We start from the raw sequence: 20,233 nt of genomic DNA on the forward strand, positions 1-20,233 counted from the left end.
ATTATAATGTTATATAATATGTAATATTGTTATATATTATATAACATACATATTTTATATAATTATATATCATATTATATATCTATTATATATAATAGATATATGTGTCACAATTAAAGTTAACCAATGGAATCTAGAGCTTCCAAAGCAGCCTAGAAAAAAATAGGGAAGAGAGAAAAACTTGATCACTCTAATAGAAAATAGAAAAAGGAGTTGAACCCAAAAGGTATGTGGACAGAGATGCACATTATAAAGTAAAAAGGCATAAATAAGAAAAATGTAAATCAACTTCGTAACAATGGTTGCCTCTGCAGAGGGAATCAAAAGAAGACCTCAAGGGTATCTTTCACATTATACTCCTGAGAACTTATTCCAGGGAAAAGTTGGTAAAGCAGGTAAAGACATAGATATGTATGTACTAAACACATTTTAGTTACCTATTAATGAGGAATACATTAATATATACTCACATTAAAAATTAAGAAGTTCTTCAGCGTGCTTTTTCTTTTAACTTACTTTCTGGTATATTTATTGTGATTGCCCTCTATAAATTAGCGTGGGGAGAACTGACATGTTTACAAACCTATAGTCCCCATGCAGAAATGTAGGCTGTCTCTTCCTCAATCGAATCAGAGTCAGATTTCTCTTCAGGGACTTCGTAGTTTTCTTCATATCATTTCAGCATATTTTTGTTAAATGTATGACTATCTTCAGTCACATGTAATATCCTCTAGAAACCATCCTTCTACATATCTGATTATGTGTATAAATATATAGTTTTAAATAAATAAGATTTAACAAATCTGCTCTTTTCTACTCAATGGATTACAGATGTTGTTTCCTATTAATAAATATGTACCTACATCAACATTTGGTGGCTGCATAGTTTTATGTCACATAAATGTAGTATAATTTAATGTATTCCTTATTAATAGGTAACTAAAATGTGTTTAGTACAGACACATCTATGTCTTTACCTGCTTTACCAACTTTTCCCTGGAATAAGTTCTCAGAAGTATAATTCCTCAGTTTAATGGTAAATGCTTTTAAATGTTGAGGCCAGGCGCGGTGGCTCATGCCTGTAATCCCGCACTTTGGGAGGCCAAGGCAGGTGGATCACTTGAGGTCAGGAGTTCAAGACCAGCCTGGCCAACATGGTGAAACCCTATCTCTACTAAAAATAGAAAAATTAGCCAGGCGTGGTGGCTTGCACCCATAATCCTAGCTACTCAGGAGGCTGAGGTAGGAGAATCGCTTAAACCTGGGAGGTGGAGATTGCAGTGAGCTGAGATTGTGCCACCGCACTCCAACAGAGGTGACAGAGTGAGATTCTGTCTCAATCAATCAATCCATAAATGAAGGAATGAATCAATGAAGGAATGAATGAATGTTAATATATTTTCCCCAACTACCTTCCAAACTGTACTAACTTACCCTCCATCCATAGCGTATGAATGATATTTCCCTCCATAGCACTGAATTTGCTCAATCTTCATAACTTTTGCAAAACTGAGAGAAAAAAACAGACCGACCAAACACACTTCACTGTTTTTAATGATTTCTTGTGGCATTTCTTCCACCTTTGGCCAATGTCTTTTTTTTTTTTTTTTTTCCTGAATAAATTTCCTGTTCATGTCTCACAGCTAGTTTTGAGGGATCATTCATATTTTTTCTAAATTGGATTTGTAAGAATCTTTTATGCATTTAGGCAAATGTTATATAATCTGGCTCGTTTTTCCAGTATATGAAAATACTGTTTTTCTAGTATAATCTCACTTGTTTTCCAGTAGATAAAAATGCGTGGCCTCCGTTTTTATTTTATGTATCTATTGCAACAAGACTGAATGAACTCTGTTAGTTCCGGTAATTTGGGGGAATTTTGTTTTTGTTCTTTATTTTAGCCAGTTTGCTGTCTTTGGAGTTAACTGGCTCTTCTTTTTGCAATTACTTCTGTCAAATTAATTAATTCATAAGTTTTCATTCTTTTGAAATACCAATAAATCCATTTAGGCTATAAATTCTGATTAAAAGCATATTGCATCTTAAAATATATAATGTGTTGGCTGATTGCCATGCTTAGTTTTGAAAGTAGCTATACTTGTTTAGATTTTCTCATTCTGCTAGGAGTTACTCAAAAGAATGTTACTTTGAAATTACTTGATACTTTTTTAAACCTATGATTAATTTCTGGGATATAGAATAATAGCTAACCGTAATTTAATGCCATACAGTTTAATTTCCAAAACACCCAAACATAGTTGTTATTCTGATTTTACAAATAAGGAAACTGAGGCGTACAAGAGTTAAGACATTTGCCCAGAGTCACAGAGCCTACAAACTTGAAAATAAAACTCATAAAAGTTATGCCTTGAGAATTTATTAAATATTTATCTGTAACTCATATAGGATCACTTTGGCAAAGCTTTTTAAGAATTGGAGGAGAAGGATATATTCTTTATATGATACAAAATGGAAAACATAGACATTAAATTAACCTTATTAAACAGATCATTTATACCTTTATCATTTATCTGACTTAGCAGTACTAATAAAGATATCTTATAATTCCCATATTTCTTGATGTTTTCTAATATTTAATAAACAAAGATTTATGTGTACCAATTCTTCACTGTGATATCTTAATACCTTTATCATTTTATCTTAATACCTTCCACTAGTGCGATTTAAGTATAATTCTTGCTTTCTTTTTGTATACATTTATTTAATATATTTTTGTCCCTTCTTTATCTCTTTTTTATTTATTTATTATTTTTGAGACAGGGTCTTGCTCCATTGCCCAGGCGGAAGTACAGCAGCATGATCATAGCTCACCATAGGCTCAATTTTTGGGGCTCAAGCAATCCTCCCACCTGAGGCTCCCAAAGTGCTGGAATTGTAGGCATGAGCCACCAAGCCTGGCCCCCGTTTTCATTTTTTATGTTATTAGACTTTACACGGGTCTCTGGCAGATGACCAAAACCTGGATTCTGCTGACTCATTTACACCTATTTAAAAGATATTTGACCTAATTACATGGCCATAGCTGATACAACGTTTTCCTTGTGTTATCTTGTTTATATTTCCCTTTCCTATCTCCTTCAAGAACAACAAAACATATATAACATCATTTAAATTGTATCATTATCTGTAACCATTCATATAGCTTTTTAAAACTACAGAAGCAAGTGGAAAATGGTAATATTTTAAGTCTCCCCCTTTTGAGGTAAGGGATTTAACTCTTATTTATCATAATTTTCCCTAGCTCCTTACAGACTCAGTCTAAAATTTTAAACCAAATTATTATTATTAACTATATGAAAATCATCTCTTAAAAAAATGCTTGACTAGGAACCAGGGCAAGATGGCCAAAAAGGAGCAGCTTCGGTCTGCAGCTCACAGAGAGATCAACACAGAAGGCGGGTGATTTCTGCATTTCCAACAGAGGTACCCAGTTCACCTCACTGGGACTGGTTAGAGAGTGGGTGCAGCCCACAGACGGCGAGCCGAAGCAGGGTAGGGTGTCACCTCACCCAGGAAGCACAAGGGGTCTGGGAACTCCCTCCCCTAGCCAGGGGAAACCATGAAGAACTGTGCCATGAGGAGTGGTGCACCCTGGCCCAGATACTATGCTTCTCCCCACAGTCTTCGCAACCCGCAGACCAGGAGATTCTCTCTGGCGCCTACACCACCAGGGCTCTGGGTTTCAAGCACAAAACTGGGTGGCCATTTGGGCAGACACTGAGCTAGCTGCAGGAGTCTTTTTCATACCCCAGTGGTACCTGTAATGCCAGCAAGACAGAACCATTCACTCTCCTGGAAAGCAGGCTGAAGCCAGGGAGCCAAGTGGTCTAGCTCAGCAAATCTCAACCCTACAGAGCCCAGCAAGCTAAAATCCACTGGCTTGAAATTCTCGCTGCCAGCACAGCAGTCTGAAGTCAACCTCGGACACTCAAGCTTGGTTGGGGGAGGGGCATCCACAATTACTGAGGCTTGAGTAGGCTGTATTCCCCTCACAGTGTAAACAAAGCCACCTGGAAGTTCGAACTGGGTGGAGCCTACTGCAGCTTGGTGGAGCCTACTGCAGCTTGGCAAAGCCACTGTAGCCAGACTGCCTCTCTAGATTCTTCACTCTGGGCAGGGCATCTCTGAAAAAAAGGCAGCAGCCCCACTCAGGAGCTTATAGATAAAACTCCCATCTTCCTGGGACAGGGCACCTGGGGAAAGGGGTAGCTGTGGGCGCAGCTTCAGGAGACTTAAATGTTGCTGCCTGCTGACTCTGAAGAGAGCATGAGATCTCCCAGCACAGTGCTTGAGCTCTGCTAATGGACAGACTGCCTCCTCAAGTGGGTCCCTGACATCCATGCCTCTTGGCAGGGAGACACCTCCTACCAGGGACAACAGACACCTCATACAGGAAAGCTCCAGCTGGCATCTGGCAGGTGCCCCTCTGGGATGAAGCTTCCAAAGGAAGAAACAGGCAGAAATCTTTGCTGTTCTGCCGCCTCTGCTAGTGATACCCAGGCAAACAGGGTCTCGAGTGGACATCCAGCAAACTTCATCAGACCTGCAGCTGAGCGGCCTATGAGAAGGAAAACTAACAAACAGAAAGGAATAGTGAAAACTAACGAACAGAAAGGAATAGCATCAATATCAACAAAAAGGACATCCACACAGATAACCCATCTGAAGGTCACCAAAATCAAAGACCAAAGGTAGATAAATCCATGAAGATAAGGAAAAGCCAGCACAAAAAGGCAGAAAATTCAAAAAACCAGAACCCCTCTTCTCCTCCGAAGGATTGCAACTCCTCACCAGCAAGGGAACAAAAGTGGACAGAGAATGACTGACAAATTGACAGAAGTAGGCTTCAGAAGGTGAGTAATAACTCCTCTGAGCTAAAGGAGCATGTTCTAACCCAATGCAAGGAAGCTACAAACCTTGAAAAAAGGTTAGAGGAGTGATAACTAGAATAACCAATTTAGAGAAGAACCTAAATGACCTGATGGAACCGAAAAACAGCACAAGAACTTTGTGAAGCATACACAAGTATAAATAGCTGAATCAATCAAGCAGAAGAAAGAATATTGGAGATTGAAGATCAATTTAATGAAATAAAGCATGAAGACAAGATTAGAGAAAAAAAGAATGAAAAGGAATGAACAAAGCTTCCAATAAATAATGGGACTATGTGAAAATACCAAATCAATGTTTGATTGGTGTACCTGAAAGTCACGGGGAGAATGGAACCAAGTTAGAAAACCCTCATCAAGATGTTATCTAGGAGAACATCACCAACCTAGCAATACAGGCCAACATTCAAATTCAGGAAATACAGAGAACACCACAAAGATACTCCTCGAGAAGAGCAACCACAAGACACAAGACATAATCGTCAGATTCACCAAGGTTGAAATGGAGGAAAAAATGTTAGGCGCAGCCAGAAAGAAAGGTTGAGTCATTCACAAAGGGAAGCCCATCAGACTAACAGATCTCTCTGCAGAAACCCTAAAAGCCAGAAGAGAGTGGGGGCCAGTATTCAACATTCTTAAAGATTTTTCAACCCAAATTTCATATCCAGCCAAACTAAGATTCATAAGTGAAGAAGAAATAAAATCCTTTACAGACAAGCAAATGCTGAGAGATTTTGTCACCACCAGGCCTGCCTTACAAGAGCTGCTGAAGGAAGCACTAAATATGGAAAGGAAAACCGGTACCAGCCACTGCAAAAACATACCAATCATAAAGACCATCAACACTATGAAGAAAATGCATCAACTAATGGGCAAAATAACCAGCTAGCAGCATAATGACAGGATCAAATTCACACATAACAATATTAACCTTAAGTGTAAATGGACTAAATGCCCCAATTAAAAGACACCGACTGGCAAACTGGATGGAGTCAAGATCCATTGGTGTGCTGTATTCAGGAGACCCATCTCACATGCAAAGATACACATAGGCTCAAAATAAAGGAATGGAGGAAGATTTACCAAGCAAATGGAAAGAAAAAAAAAAAGCAGGGGTTGCAATCCCAGTCTCTGATAAAACAGACTTTAAACCAACAAAGATCAAAAAAGACAAAGAAGGGCATTATATAATGGTAAAGGATCAATGCAACAAGAAGAGCTAACTATCCTAAATATATATGCACCCAATACAGGAATACCCAGATTCATAAAGCAAGTTCTTACAGACCTACAAAGAGACATAGACCACCACACAATAATAGTGGGAGACTTTAACACCCCACTGTCAATAATAGATCAACGAAACAGAAAATTAACAAGAATATTCAGGACTTGAACTCAGCTCTGGTCAAAGCTGACCCAATAGACATCTACAGAACTCTCCACCCCAGATCAACAGAATATACATTCTTCTCAGCACCACATCATACTTACTCTAAAATTGACCACATAATAGGAAATAAAACACTCCACAGCAAACGCAAAAGAGTGGAAATCATAACAGTCTGCCAGAACACAGTGCAATCTAATTAGAACGAAGGATTAAGAAACTCACTCAAAACTGCACAACTACATGGAAACTGAACAACCTGCTCCTGAATGACTACTGGGTAAATAACAAAATGAAGGCAGAAATAAATAAGTTCTTTGAAACCAATGAGAACAAAAACACAACGTACCAGAATCTCTGTGACACATTTAAAGGAGTGTGTAGATGGAAATTTATAGCACTAAATGACCACAGGAGAAAGTGAGAAAGATCTAAAATTGACATCGAAACATCACAATTAAAAGAACTGGAAAAGCAAGAGCAAACAAGTTCAAAAGCTAGCAAAAGACAAGAAATAACTAAGATCAGAGTAGAACTGAAGGAGATAGAGACACAAAAAACCCTTCAAAAAAAATCAATGAATCCAGGAGCTGGTTTTTTGAAAAGATTAACAAAATAGACCACAAGCCAGTCTAATAAAGAAGAAAAGAGAGAAGGCTCAAATAGACACAATGAAAATAATAAAGGGGATATCACCAGTGATCCCACAGAAATACAAACTACCATCACAGAATACTGTAAACACATCTACTCAAATACACTAGAAAATCTAGAGGAAATGGATAAATTCCTAGACACATACACCCTCCCAAGACTAAACCAGGAAGAAGTCAAATCCCTGAATAGACTAATAACAAGTTCTGAAATTGAGGCAGTAAGAGCCTACCAACCAAAAAAAAAGCCCAAGACCAGATGGATTCACAGCTGAATTCTATCAGAGGTACTAGAGGTACAAAGAGGGGCTTATTCCTTCGGAAACTATTTCCAACAATAGAAAAAGAGGGACTCCTCCCTAATTCATTTTATGAAGCCAGCATCATCCTGATACCAAAACCTGGAAGAGACAAAAAAAAAAAGAAAATTTCAAGCCAATATCCCTGATGAACATCAAAGCAAAAATCCTCAATAAAATACTGGAAAACTGAATCCAGCAGGACATCAAAAAGCTTATTCACCATAATCAAGTCTGCTTCATCCCTGGGATGCAAGGCTGGTTCAACATATGGAAATCGATAAACATAATCCATCACATAAACAGAACTAATGACAAAAATCATATGATTATCTCAATAGATGCAGAAAACGCCTTTGATAAAATTCAACAGCCCTTCATGCTAAAAACTCTCAATAAACTAGGTATTGATGGAACATACCTCAAAATAATAAAGAGCTATTTATGACAAACCCACAGCCAATATTATACTGAATGGGCAAAACTTGGAAGCATTTCCTTTGAAAACTGGCACAGGACAAGGATGCCCTCTCTCCTCACTCCTATTCAACATACTGTTAGAAGTTCTGGCCAGGGCAATTAGGCAAGAGAAATAAATAAAGGGTATTCATTTAGGAGAAGAGGAAGTCAAATTGTGTCTGTTTGCAGATGACATGATGGTATATTTAGAAAACCCCATAGTCTCAGCCCAAAATCTCCTTAAGCTGATAAGCAACTTCAGCAAAGTGTCAGGATGCAAAATCAATATGCAAAAATCACAAGCATTCTTATACACCAAGAACAGACACACAGCCAAATCGTGAGTGAATTCCCATTCACAATTACTACAAAGAGAATAAAATACCTAGGAATCCAACTTAGAAGGGACATGAAGGACCTCTTCAAGAACTACAAACCACCGCTCAACAAAATAAAAGAGGACACAAACAAATGGAAGAACATTCCATGCTCATGAATAGGAAGAATCAATATCGTGAAAATGGCCATACTGCCCAAGGTAATTTATAGATTCAATGGTATCCACATCAAGCTACCACTGACTTTCTTCACAGAATTGGAAAAAACTACTTTAAATTTAGTATGGGACCAAAAAAGAACTCACACAGCCAAGACAATCCTAAGCAAAAAAGAACAAAGCTGAAGGCATCACGGTACCTGACTTCAAACTATACTACAAGGCTACAGTAGCCAAAATAGCATGGTACTGGTACCAAAACAGATTATCAGATATATAGACCAATGGAACAGAACAGGCATCAGAAATAATGCCACACATCTACAACCATATGGTCTTTGACAACCCTGACAAAAACAAGCAATGGGGAAAGGATTCCCTAGTTAATAAATGTTGCTGGGAAAACTGACTAGCCATATGCAGAAAACTGAAACTGGACCACTTCCTTACACCTTATACAAAAATTAACTCAAGATGGATTAAAGACTTAAATGTAAGACCTAAAATCATAAAATCCCTAGAAGAAAACCTAGGCAATAACATTCAGGACATAGGCATGGGCAAAGACTTCATGACTAAAACACCAAAAGCAATGGCAACAAAAGTGAAAATCGACAAATGGAATCTAATTAAACTAAAAAGTTTCTGCACAGCTAAAGAAACTACCATCAGAGTGAACAGGCAACCTATAGAATGGGAGAAAATTTTTGCAATCTATCCATCTGACAAAGGGCTAATATCCAGAATCTATAAGGAACTTAAACAAATTTTAAAGAAAGAACCCCATCAAAAAGTGGGTGAAGGATATGAACAGACACTTCTCAAAGGAAGACATTTATACTGCCAACAAACACATGAAAAAATGCTCATCATCACTGGTCATTAGAGAAATGCAAATGAAAACCACAATGAGATACCATCTCATGCCAGTTAGAATGGCGATCATTAAAAAGTTAGGAAACAACAGATGCTGGAGGATGTGGAGAAAAAGTAAAGTTTTTACACTGTGGGTAGGAGTGTAAATTAGTTCAACCATTGTGGAAGACAGTGTGGTGATTCCTCAAGGATCTAGAACCAGAAATAACTTTTGACCCAGCAATCCCATTACTGGGTATATACCAAAAGATTGTAAATCATCCTCCTATAAAGACACATGCAAATGTGTGTGTCTTGTGGCATTGTTTACAATAGCAAAGACTTGGAACCAACCCAAATGCCCATCAGTGATAAACTGGATAAAGCAAACGTGGCACATATATACCACGGATACTATGCAGCCATAAAAAATAATGAGTTCATGTCCTTTGCAGGGACATGGATGAAGCTGGAAACCATCATTCTCAGCAAACTAACACAGGAACAGAAAACCAAACACTGTACGTTCTTACTCATAAGTGGGAGTTGAACAGTAAGAATACATGGACACAGTGAGGGGAACATCACACACTGGGGCCTGTCGGGGGGTGAGGTGACAGGGGAGGGATGGCATTAGAAGAAATACCTAATGGAGATGACAGGTTGATGGGTGCAGCAAACCACCATGGCACATTTATACCTATGTAACAAACCTGCACGTTCTGCACATGTGTCCCAGAACTTAAAGTATAATTTTTAAAAAATGCTTGACTATTGCACTTACTTTTGTGGACAAATTTATAAAGTTATTTAAAATCAACTCTACATGCCTAGTTTCAACATTCACGACCGATCCTTGCCTTACAAGAACTTTTTTTAAGCTAATTTTTTTCAGTTCTCATTGTTTGGAATCACATTTCCAGTAATTTCTTAAGAAATATATATGAGACCCCACATATATAATAATGTTTTCTTCTTGCTTACATATATAAATACCTGGCTAAATATAAAATAGGGGCAACTTTGTTTTACCTTTTAAATTCTGCACACAGGTTTACTCTTTAGTTACATTAGAGTTGCAGAGAAGTCAGAGACCAATTTGATGTTGATTTCATTAGAGGAAACCTGAGTAATCTTACTTGTGGCCAGGTGTGGTGGTTCACACCTGTAATCCCAGCACTTTGAGAGGCCAAGGCGGATCACAAGGCCAGGAGTTTGAGAACAGCCTGACCAACATGGTGAAATCCCGTCTCACTTGAACCCGGGAGGTGGATGCTGCAGTGAGCCAAGATCACACCACTGCACTCCAGCCTGGGTGACAGCGCGGGACTCCGTCTCAAAACAAAAACAAAAACAAACAAACAAAAAAACCCAAAAAACCTTGTTTTTCCTGAATGCTTACATGATTATTTCTTCATCTCAGAAATATGAAAATCCTAGTGTATTCCCTTCTCATTAAACTCACATACAAAGTGCTGTTTCTTTCTTAGACATGTGAAATTTTCTATTTTTTCCATTTATATTTGCTTCTGTCTTCTCTCCTTTCTTGGAACCCACATTATAACCAAATTGTATAGACTGGATTTGTGTGAAGATACTATTAAGCACTACCTCCCTTGTAATTTTTAATTTGTGAATCATATTTTCAAAAGAACTGCCTACATTTATCTTCTCCACTTCCTTGACCTCTATTTATTCCTCAGTCTACTCTTGCAGTTAGTTTCCCAACCATCTTATACCTGTACCTTCATCCCTACTCCACAGAAACTAGTCATGTGGGTGGCCCCAGAAGTCAATAATGACAAAGTAAAGGGCAAATTTTTTTAGTTCTGACAGAGCTTGGGTTCTCAGCATCATTCAGCCATGTTATCCACCACATCATTCTCTCTTGGTTTTCGTGATGTCTCCTTGCCCACATTATGTGGCACTCTTTCCCAGTCTCTTTTCCTCCTCTGCTCATCTCTTAAATGAGGGCTTGCACAGGATTCCATCCCAGGCTCTTTCTACTCACCCTCCAAAAAGCAATCTTGAAACTGACTACAGTCCCATAGACATTTATTCCAGATAAACGGAAATTAATCCTTCTGGTCTTTAAGCTTGAAGCTTATACTAGTTTTATCTGAGATCCTTTCTCAGGAGAAAGACCACCAGGCCTCTCAAAAAGTATCAAACTGAAATTCACCAAATTATCACATCCAGACAATAAGAGGCCACGCCCCTCATTCATCATGATTGCTTCCTGTGTTCCTGTTTTCCCACACAATTACATTTCTTCCCTGCTATATAAACCCCTAATTTTAGTGGGTCAGGGAGGTGGATCTGAGACTAATCTCTCATCTTCTTGGCTACAGCTCCCAATTAAAGCCTCCTCCCCTGGCAATACTCATTGTTTCCTTGTTTGGCTTTTTGTGTGGCTAGCAGGAGGACCTAGGCCAAACCCCTGGTGCTTCAGTAACAGATTTTTGTGGCTGGGTTGCTGTGGTCCAGGAGTCTCAGAAGCCCTCCTAAGCAACTGCCCACCCAATTTTGGCTGGAAGTGAGTTTTGGTCTCTCTGGCCCCGCTGCTGCCAGCCCCAGCTGAGTTCCTGATTGCTAGGAAGAACAACCTTTGAAATGTGACGTTGGCATCTGGATAAGTGAGTGTCCTTTGTTGGCCCAGACAGCAAGATCTGCTCCTCTCAATTTGGGAAATTTTAAAAGGAGTTTCCATTTGCAGGTTAAACAAGCCCAGCTGACTAAGAAAGGGAAGCACCCTGACTCTTTCAGTATGATACTCTAGGGAGCATGTTTGTAATTGCTGTGTTTGTGTCTGGCCAAGTTAGTGTCTTTTTTGGGTACCAGACAGTGGGATCAGCTCCTCTCAATTTGGAAAACTCCTAAGAAATTTCTGTTTGCAGGTTAATAAAGCCCAATTGAGACATAAACGCACCTCGACTATTTCAGTTTGAACACTGTGAGGGCTTGTCTATTGCTACAGCAGTTTGGATTGTGTTTTGGTGATTGTGTGTGTGTGTGTGTGTGTGTGTGAATTTAGTAATAGGAAATTAGAATTCAATAAACAAATATTCTTTTGTACTACTGTTTGCCCCAATATTCTTTGGAATCTGGAGTTGGCTGTTGAATGGGAAAGCCAGGTGGAGTCCCATGTATTCTGGGTATTAGCCAAATTTCTCGTGTATTTTATGCCGCTGTTTTAAGCAGGGTTGGGCCTGGTGAGTAGTTGCAACATGACGTTCTTCTGTAGTGCTGTTTGGCCCCAGGGTTCTTTGGAATCTAGCTTCTAAAAATCGAACTGCCATGGAAACTGCTTTACCCAAAATTGTGGTTCACAGCCTTCACTGGATTACCGATTGGAGCAAACAACGTTTAGCCATATGGGGACTTGGTTGTAGACTGGTGAGTTTGTATTGCTATCTCATGGCTAGAGTTCCAAGGTAAAAGCTATTGAATCTTTGCGTGTGTATACATGTTTAGATGTGTTTATCTAGATGTACATTAACTATGTTATACACTATACATACCAAATTGGCTTATAAATAAAAGAGTGCTCATAAATTAAGTCCAAAGTGTTTTTCAAGTCCACATGACTTAAGTAAATCTTTATTAAACAAGCTGTCTTTTAAATTTTTGATAAAATAAAAATAGAAATGTCTTCAGAATTGTCAGCATATATTTTTGTCTCGGTTTTATATTTGTCTCAGCTAGATAATGTGAGGTATCAGAGTTTGGCAGAAGGTTATAAAGCTATAAACCCAGTGAATATTTGTGTGAATTCTTTATAAGACTAATTTAATAGTTAGTTTAATGAAAACAGCTGAATCATCTGAGTTATTGATAAATAACAATGCCCATGCAGTTATTTTTAAGGTCCTTATTTAGGTGAACACCTGACATTCACAGGTTATAAAATGGTCAACAAGGAAATGATGCAGAAATAATCTAGATAAACTGCTAAAAGTAAATGAAATGTAATGGTCAAGTGCTATAGATGAATTTTGGCAAAATCAGAAATATAATCATTGGATGTTTGAGTCATTTCCAATCAAGAAAAGGTTATGATGTGGGGAACATGTTTCTAAAAATTGTGGGATGGTTCTCATCTATAAAATACTAATATCTGCTAGGCAGCTCAAGATTTCTTGCTTCCTAGGTTTTTACTGAAATTTAAGGTTGTTACTAAGGATAAGAATTCTAGTTCACATGTAATTCTATATATAAAATGTGCAAAAGACAATGTGTTTTTATTCAGAAAATAATAATTTTATCTAACTCAGAAGTCATCTAAAGTCTATTAATAATTCAAATTATGGACTTGAAAAGTTATTTATGAAACAATGTAGAAAAGAAGTAGAGGAGAGAGATGTGGAGAAAGTTATGAGTATGAAGATGTATTTTTGGTAAGGAAGGTTATAAAGAAAATAATTTTATCTGATAAAGCATCTTACAATGGTAAATTTTTTGTCCTACAGTTAAATGACTGGAAAAAAAAAAAAAAAAGAAAGAAAGAAGAAAGAAGAAGAAGGAAAATCCAGGACAAATCAGAAAGTCCAAGCATATCATAGATGGTGTAAGTCATATATAGCTTATTTCCTATTTCTTTGTGTGTCTATCTGTATGTACAGAGAAAATATACAGTTTAAAAGGTTTAAATAATATTCTCTTAAAACCAGACAGAATATTGGAGAAATCTGGCTAATACTGCTCATAAAGTTCTTTGTTCTGATGAAAGTAAAATAAGAAATATTGTAAAGAAACACACTGGCAGTTTGGCAATTCTTTCTTAATATAGTTAAACCATGAAGCCAGACAGAAGCCAGATATATCAACAACCAAATTTCCCTACATGCTTGCATTGCTTCACACTGTATTTGCTCTTCTGCATAGATATACTATCTATTAAAGTATATATACTATCTATATATACTAAAGTATATATGCTATCAAAGTATAATCACTTACTGGTCACATACCTAAAGTGATTTTTTTGTTTGTTTTTTTTTTGTTTTTTTTTCTACACAGATTCTCACTCTGTCATCCAGGTTGGAGTGCAGTGGCATGATCTTGGCTCCACCTCCTGATCACACAATTTTCATGCCTCAGCCTCCTCCAGAGTAGCTGGGATTATAGGTGTGTGCCATCATGCCTGGCCAATTTTTGTATTTTTAGTAGAGATGGAGTATTACCATGTTGGCCAGGCTGGTCTCAAACTCCTGGCCTCAAGTGATCTACCCACCTCCGCCTCCCAAAGTGCTGAGATTACAAGCATGAGCCACCATGCCCAGCCTAAAGTGAATTTCTTAATTGTACTATATATATATAGCGGCATTGGTGAACTTAAAGACATTAAATTGTGCATCAGGAACAAAATATTCATCATGTGTTTTTTTGGCTCTGGGTAACACTATAGCCTCCAAGGTAAACTGAGTGGAAAATCTTCAGGTTGTTTTCCTGTTTGTTTTTTCTTTTAATTTGCATTTATTTGCTGTTTGTTCTTCTTTAGGTTTTACTTATATATGCATATTAATAAAACCATTGATGATTTTTAGTTTCTAATGAAAGGAAGGCTCTTATTTGGTGCCATGAATAGTCATTTTGTTTCCTATGCATTTCCAGTAACTCATCATTTGCTCTACTTATCCAAAGTTCCTAAGCTACCTTTTTCAAGCCTCCAAAAATTGATGGTGGACATCAGCCTTTAAAATTTGTTTGGTTTTGCTTACCTCTAATGCGCTGGAGAGCTATAAGAACTTTAAGGTTCCTGGCAAAAAATAATAAAAGGTTTATTTTTATAAGTTCTGAACAGAAATAGTACATTATTATTGGTTATTTGGAAAAGTAGGTGAGAGAAATGTTTAAATGGTGTTTATTTCCAAGGTAATTCAATTCAATCAACAATTTGAGTGGTTTCAGATCTTTTCCTTTAATGAGGCAAAACTGCTACATGGGTACAAAGTTTTAAGATTCAGAAAAAAATTGGCTTTATCTTTAAGGAAATTATATTGATTGGGCTTTCTCTCAAACTAATTTAGTTGTGTTTACCATTATTAAGATTAAATAACACTTACTTGGATTAAGTCATAAAAAAAAAATAATAAGACTTTCTAGTGTTTTTTTTATCCTAAGCTGTTTATCACTGATGGGCCTTCATGTGTATACTTGAAAACAAAATATGTACACACAAGTGTTGCACCAGTTTGAAGATTCTAGTGGTGTAAGTCACCTAAATCAGTTGTCAGTACTGCCTCTAGAAACCAATCTTGGAAATGTATGATAAGGCTCTTTTTAAATAGCTGAAAAGAAATTACTATGTGCTTATTGTCACTTTGTCCTTGTTTTGTTGTATATTTTTTAAATGAAAGATTTATCCTCATACTGAATTTCCAAAACTCATACTTGCATTTACCATTTTTTTTTAATGATGGAAAGAAAAGTTAACTATCTTACTTTGGTAAGTTTGGCACAGGACCTACCACATTTTTGAGGCTCTAGGTCACAGTTTCGTCACTAGAATGCTAGCAGATAAATGCAAGGAGTAACCTAACCACTTTAATACAATGGATTGTAAAATGGGTTTAAGTGTTTCAGACAGTAACTACTGGACACCAAATCCCAGGGTTTTATTTTGTGACATATTAGAGAGAATGATGGGGTTTTCTATCGTAAAAATACCCTATTAAATAATTCTTAGGAAACAATTATTTAATAATTCAAAGGCCTTTGACTCCTGGGTCCAAAAAACACCAACACCTGCTAAATCTTGAGCATTAACACCAATTGAAGCCTCGTCTTCAGACTTAGAAGGTGACAATCAAAATGAACTGCTTTCATGAGATACAGGGCTAGAAATTAAAACCATTCAATCCCTCTAGGCCCAGGAACTATTGCAGAAAAGGTAAGCATGTGAACTTGTAAGGGCTAATTTTGAGTTATAAAATTAGCTCAGGGTTTTTCTATGAATTAAACATTGACATCAAAAGCACACTGATGCAAGGCCAATGTCTGGGCCCCTGTGTCATAACTGGGTTTTCTTGGAGCATTACTCTACTTTTTAATAGGAAATCGTAAAAGGTTATAAAAAGATGGCCGGGTGTGGTGGCTCAGGCTGGGTGTGGTGGGTCACGCCTATAATCTCACTTCCTTGGGAGGCCGAGGCAGGCGGAGCAGCTGAGGTCAGGAGTTGGAGACCAGCCTGGCCAACATGGTGAAACCCTGTCTCTACTAAAAATACAAAAATTAGCCAGATGTGGTGGCATAGCCTGTAATCCCAGCTACTAGGGAGGTTGAGGCAGGAGAACTGCTTGAACCCAGGAGGTGGAGGTTGCAGTGAGCCAAAATCACACCACTGTAGCCTGGGCAACAGAGCAGAAGACTCCATCTAAAAAAAAAAAAAAAAGTTTACAGAAATCCTACCTTAGTGTCAAACTGATTAAAATTAGGTTTACAAGGTTTTATTAAAATTAGCTTTAACATTAAAAATATACCATACAAAGGTAAAATTTGATGTTCTCTTTTGAATAAGATGTTTGTATATTATTAATGAGATAAAATATTTGTTTACCTTTTGAGTAAACTGTAGGGGGAAGAAAAAGGAGAGGGAGAGACATTTAGTTGGCCTCATGCTGTCTTTATTAGGCCGTATTGTTTGGGAAACTGAGTCACCTGTCAAAGGGTAAATGTGTTTGTTTTATCTTTTTGGCTAAATGAATAACTATTTTATAGTGACCTGTGATCCTATTTTGTGATATCAAGTGTCTTAAATCTTTGATAACTAACAGACTTCCCAACAGCAAAAATTTCAAGTTCTAAATTCAGGTTTTTTGTTTTGTTTTGTTTTTTGTTTTTACCTCAAACTAACTTTTTTGTATATTAGCTTCCTTGAAGTCCAAGAGAGACGTGTTAGGCTTCTTTGGTATGTTAGAATTATTACAGGAAGCATTATCAAATGTGAGGTGGTATTTAACTTGCTTTGGGTTATATTTATATAGATGTGCTATTAATATGTGTTGCAGGATTATATGAGATTCCTAAAATTCTGATATATCTTAATATATGGTGTCAGTAATGATGATTATTATGTTAAAGTGTTGTATGCCAACAGAACAAAAAATTTCCTTGCCAACTGTGTCTTTATGGCTCTCCTAAGACTTTTGTCATCACAATTGTTGTTTTGCATTGATTCTTCTCAAAAAGTGACTTATAATCAGATGTAGTCCAGAGATTGTTTATTTAGGGGACTTCATGAAAAGGAGTCTTGAATGCAGATTTCTGATAACTTTGGAGATTGTGCCACTGGAATACAGAAAACTTCTAGGACTCTTAGAGTCCTAGAAAATGTCCTACAGAAAACTTCTAGAGTCCCTCTTAATTAAAAGAATAACGTGTTTATAAAGATGACTAACCCAATATGAAGCACAGCAGGAGTTGATTGCATGGACTGAACTAATGTGAGACTGAAATAATTTTTTATGGTTTTGTTTGAAAAAGTCTGGAGAATTTTTGTTTTTCAGAATCTGGAGAATTTTTTTAAGCTTCATAGCCTTTAAGAATACAGTATATTAAGTAGAGTATACCCTTGTAAACAGAATTTAAGGCATTTTCTCTCTCCCTAATTTCTCCAGAATTTATAAACTACTTGTGAACACTCTTAATTCATGGCAATGTGTTTTCTTGCATACATTTAATAAAAATCTGTTTTCTTTTATAATGGGACACAGTTGGAGGAACAAGTTATTTTCCCAGGGCTTTGACTGAAATGGCCTTGTGAGAGGTTCCAGCAAAGCCAATTAGGAGAGCCCATATAGACAATAATTTTTGCTGCACTTTGTGTGGGTAAATAAGCCAAGTATATGTAACTGAGGCTTATTTTGCAGGTAGGCCCACCCTGCTGTGATATGTCTTTGGTGGAAGTGGGGAACAGTAATGATATAGATTGTGTCTCAGAAGAAAACTATAGTATTAGATTAACTTTTGATTCCTGGATGGCCACATGGTCACCCATAGTATGGAACTGCACCCCACACCATTCCTCAGCATGAAGCTGCCAGAAAGATTGAGGATCAGATTCCCCATGATCCAGGAATTGATAAATAGAAAGAGGGGGACTGAAACCAACACAATAGTCCCATATACAATTCTTTCAAATAAACACAGAAATTGACCCTTCTGATCTTAAAGCTGAAACTTATATTTGTTTTATCTGAGTTCCTTCCCCAGGAAAGGGACTCCCGGGCCTCTCAAAAGATATAAAAGAACTGAAACTCATCAGATCATCACATCCGGACAATGAGACACCAGGCCCCTCATTTCTCATGATTGCTTCCTCACCCCTCCAGAGTCCATTTTCCAACACCTAGTTATATTTCTTTTCTTCTATCCATACCCCTAATTTCAATGGGTTAGGGAGATGGATTTGAGACTGATCTACCTCCTCTGCTGCAGCTCCCAATTAAAGCCTTGGCAATACTTGTCGTCTCAGTGATTGGCTTTCTGTGCAGGCAGCAACAGAACCTAGGCTGAATCCCTGGTGCTTCAGTAACAATCGCACCCACTCTCATTGTTTCAGCAAGGATCTCTACATTAATGTCTCCCCAACTGTGGACCCTTTTCCTGAACTCCACACCTGTGCAGCCAACAATCTGATGAACATCTCTTCATTGATGTATCCAAGACATACAAACCCAGCATACCTAAGTCTGAATTTTTCTCCTCCTGCAAACCTGTCCCTCTTCCCACATTTCCTATCTCAGAAACTACCATTTATTCACCCAAGGACCAAAGCCAGAGACCTGGAAGTCATTCTCCACCCTGTCCTCACCCTTACCTCCTCACCACAACTCCACAAGAGACCTATTGATTATACTTTCCAACTGTGTCTTGAATCCGTCCATTTCTCCCCATTCCTCTGGATTCCTATTTTCCTAACTGGTCTCCCTGCTTCCAGTTTTTCCACTCTGCTGTCCTGGCATCATTGCATCTGCCCTTCTCTTTCTCCCTGTCTTGTACCTATCCAAGCCATTCCTCAAACTGAAGTCAAAGTCGTTTTTCTACAATGCAAATTCTATTTTGGTCCCCTCTCCTTATCACATTTCAGTGGATAAAGTCCAAAACTGTTCATATCCCACTTCTGCTTGCCTCTCAAGTCTCATCTCTCTCAACTCCTGCCTCTCTCTCCACAATGCCACCATACTAATAGTTTCTGGATACCTGGAACACTGGTTTCTCTTTCATCTTGGACCTTTGCACATAAGGAGCCCTCTAACTGCAATTTATTATTGTCTCCTTCCAGCTAATTTTTTCTCCTCCTTCATACCTCAGTTCAAATGCCAAATACCTGGGAAGCGTTGGCTGTGCCCTTTGGACTCTAGTAGACATCCCAGCTTTTTTCCATCAAAACACTGCTGCACTTTATTATTTACTATTTTGTTACCTGCATTCACATATGCACACTAATCACTATTAGGGCAGGGACGGTTTCTACTGTGCTCCTCATTGCTTCCTCAGCTTTCAATGACACGCCCTATCAGGTAGTTCAAGACAGCTGTCGCCCAGGCTGGAGTGCAGTAGTATGATCTCGACTCACCGCAACCTCCGCGCCCCTGGTTCAAGCGATTTTCCTGCCTCGGCCTCCTAAGTAGCTGGGACTACAGGCGTGCACCACTACACCTGGCTAATTTTGTATTTTTCAGTAGAGACGGGTTTTATCGTATTGGCCAAGCTGGTCTTGAACTCCTGACCTTGTGATCCGCCTGCCTCGGCCTCCCAAAGTGCTGGGTGCAGGGAGCTGAAGGCCCTTGGGACGTGACCAACTCAGCATTCCGCTGGAGGCTATATGATCAAACAACAAACTGCTTATCATGAATGCAGCAGGTGGGCAAACTCACACTGCCTTGCCACCAAAAGGTTTGCTGAGAGCCTCACTCCCTGGTGCTGGGCTCCTTGAAATTATTTATTGAGAAATCTAGCACCTATTGTTCGAAGAATGCAGTCTTGCAAACCTGCTGTGAATCAAGCTGCCAACCGTCAACCACCCCCACTTGTCAACCACCCCCACTTCTCGCTCTTTTGCCTAATAAATAAGGAGGGCTGTGTAAAGCTCAGGGCCCTTGTCCACTAGACGCAAGGTGCCCCCTGACTTCTTCCAAATATACTCTTTTGTCTCTTGTCTTTTATTC

The 20,233-nt window shown here is 38.2% G+C and overlaps 1 protein-coding gene across 1 annotated transcript in view; it reads right to left on the reverse strand.

Annotated features, from left to right (window-relative positions):
* The window catches only part of RIGI (RNA sensor RIG-I), a 71,138-nt gene that overhangs the window by 49,836 nt on the left and 1,069 nt on the right, over window positions 1–20,233 (reverse strand). The gene's annotated exons all lie outside the window — the stretch shown is intronic.

Source organism: Chlorocebus sabaeus, chromosome 12 (assembly GCF_047675955.1).
Source record: "Chlorocebus sabaeus isolate Y175 chromosome 12, mChlSab1.0.hap1, whole genome shotgun sequence".
In the NCBI taxonomy this organism is placed as follows: Eukaryota; Metazoa; Chordata; class Mammalia; order Primates; family Cercopithecidae; genus Chlorocebus; species Chlorocebus sabaeus.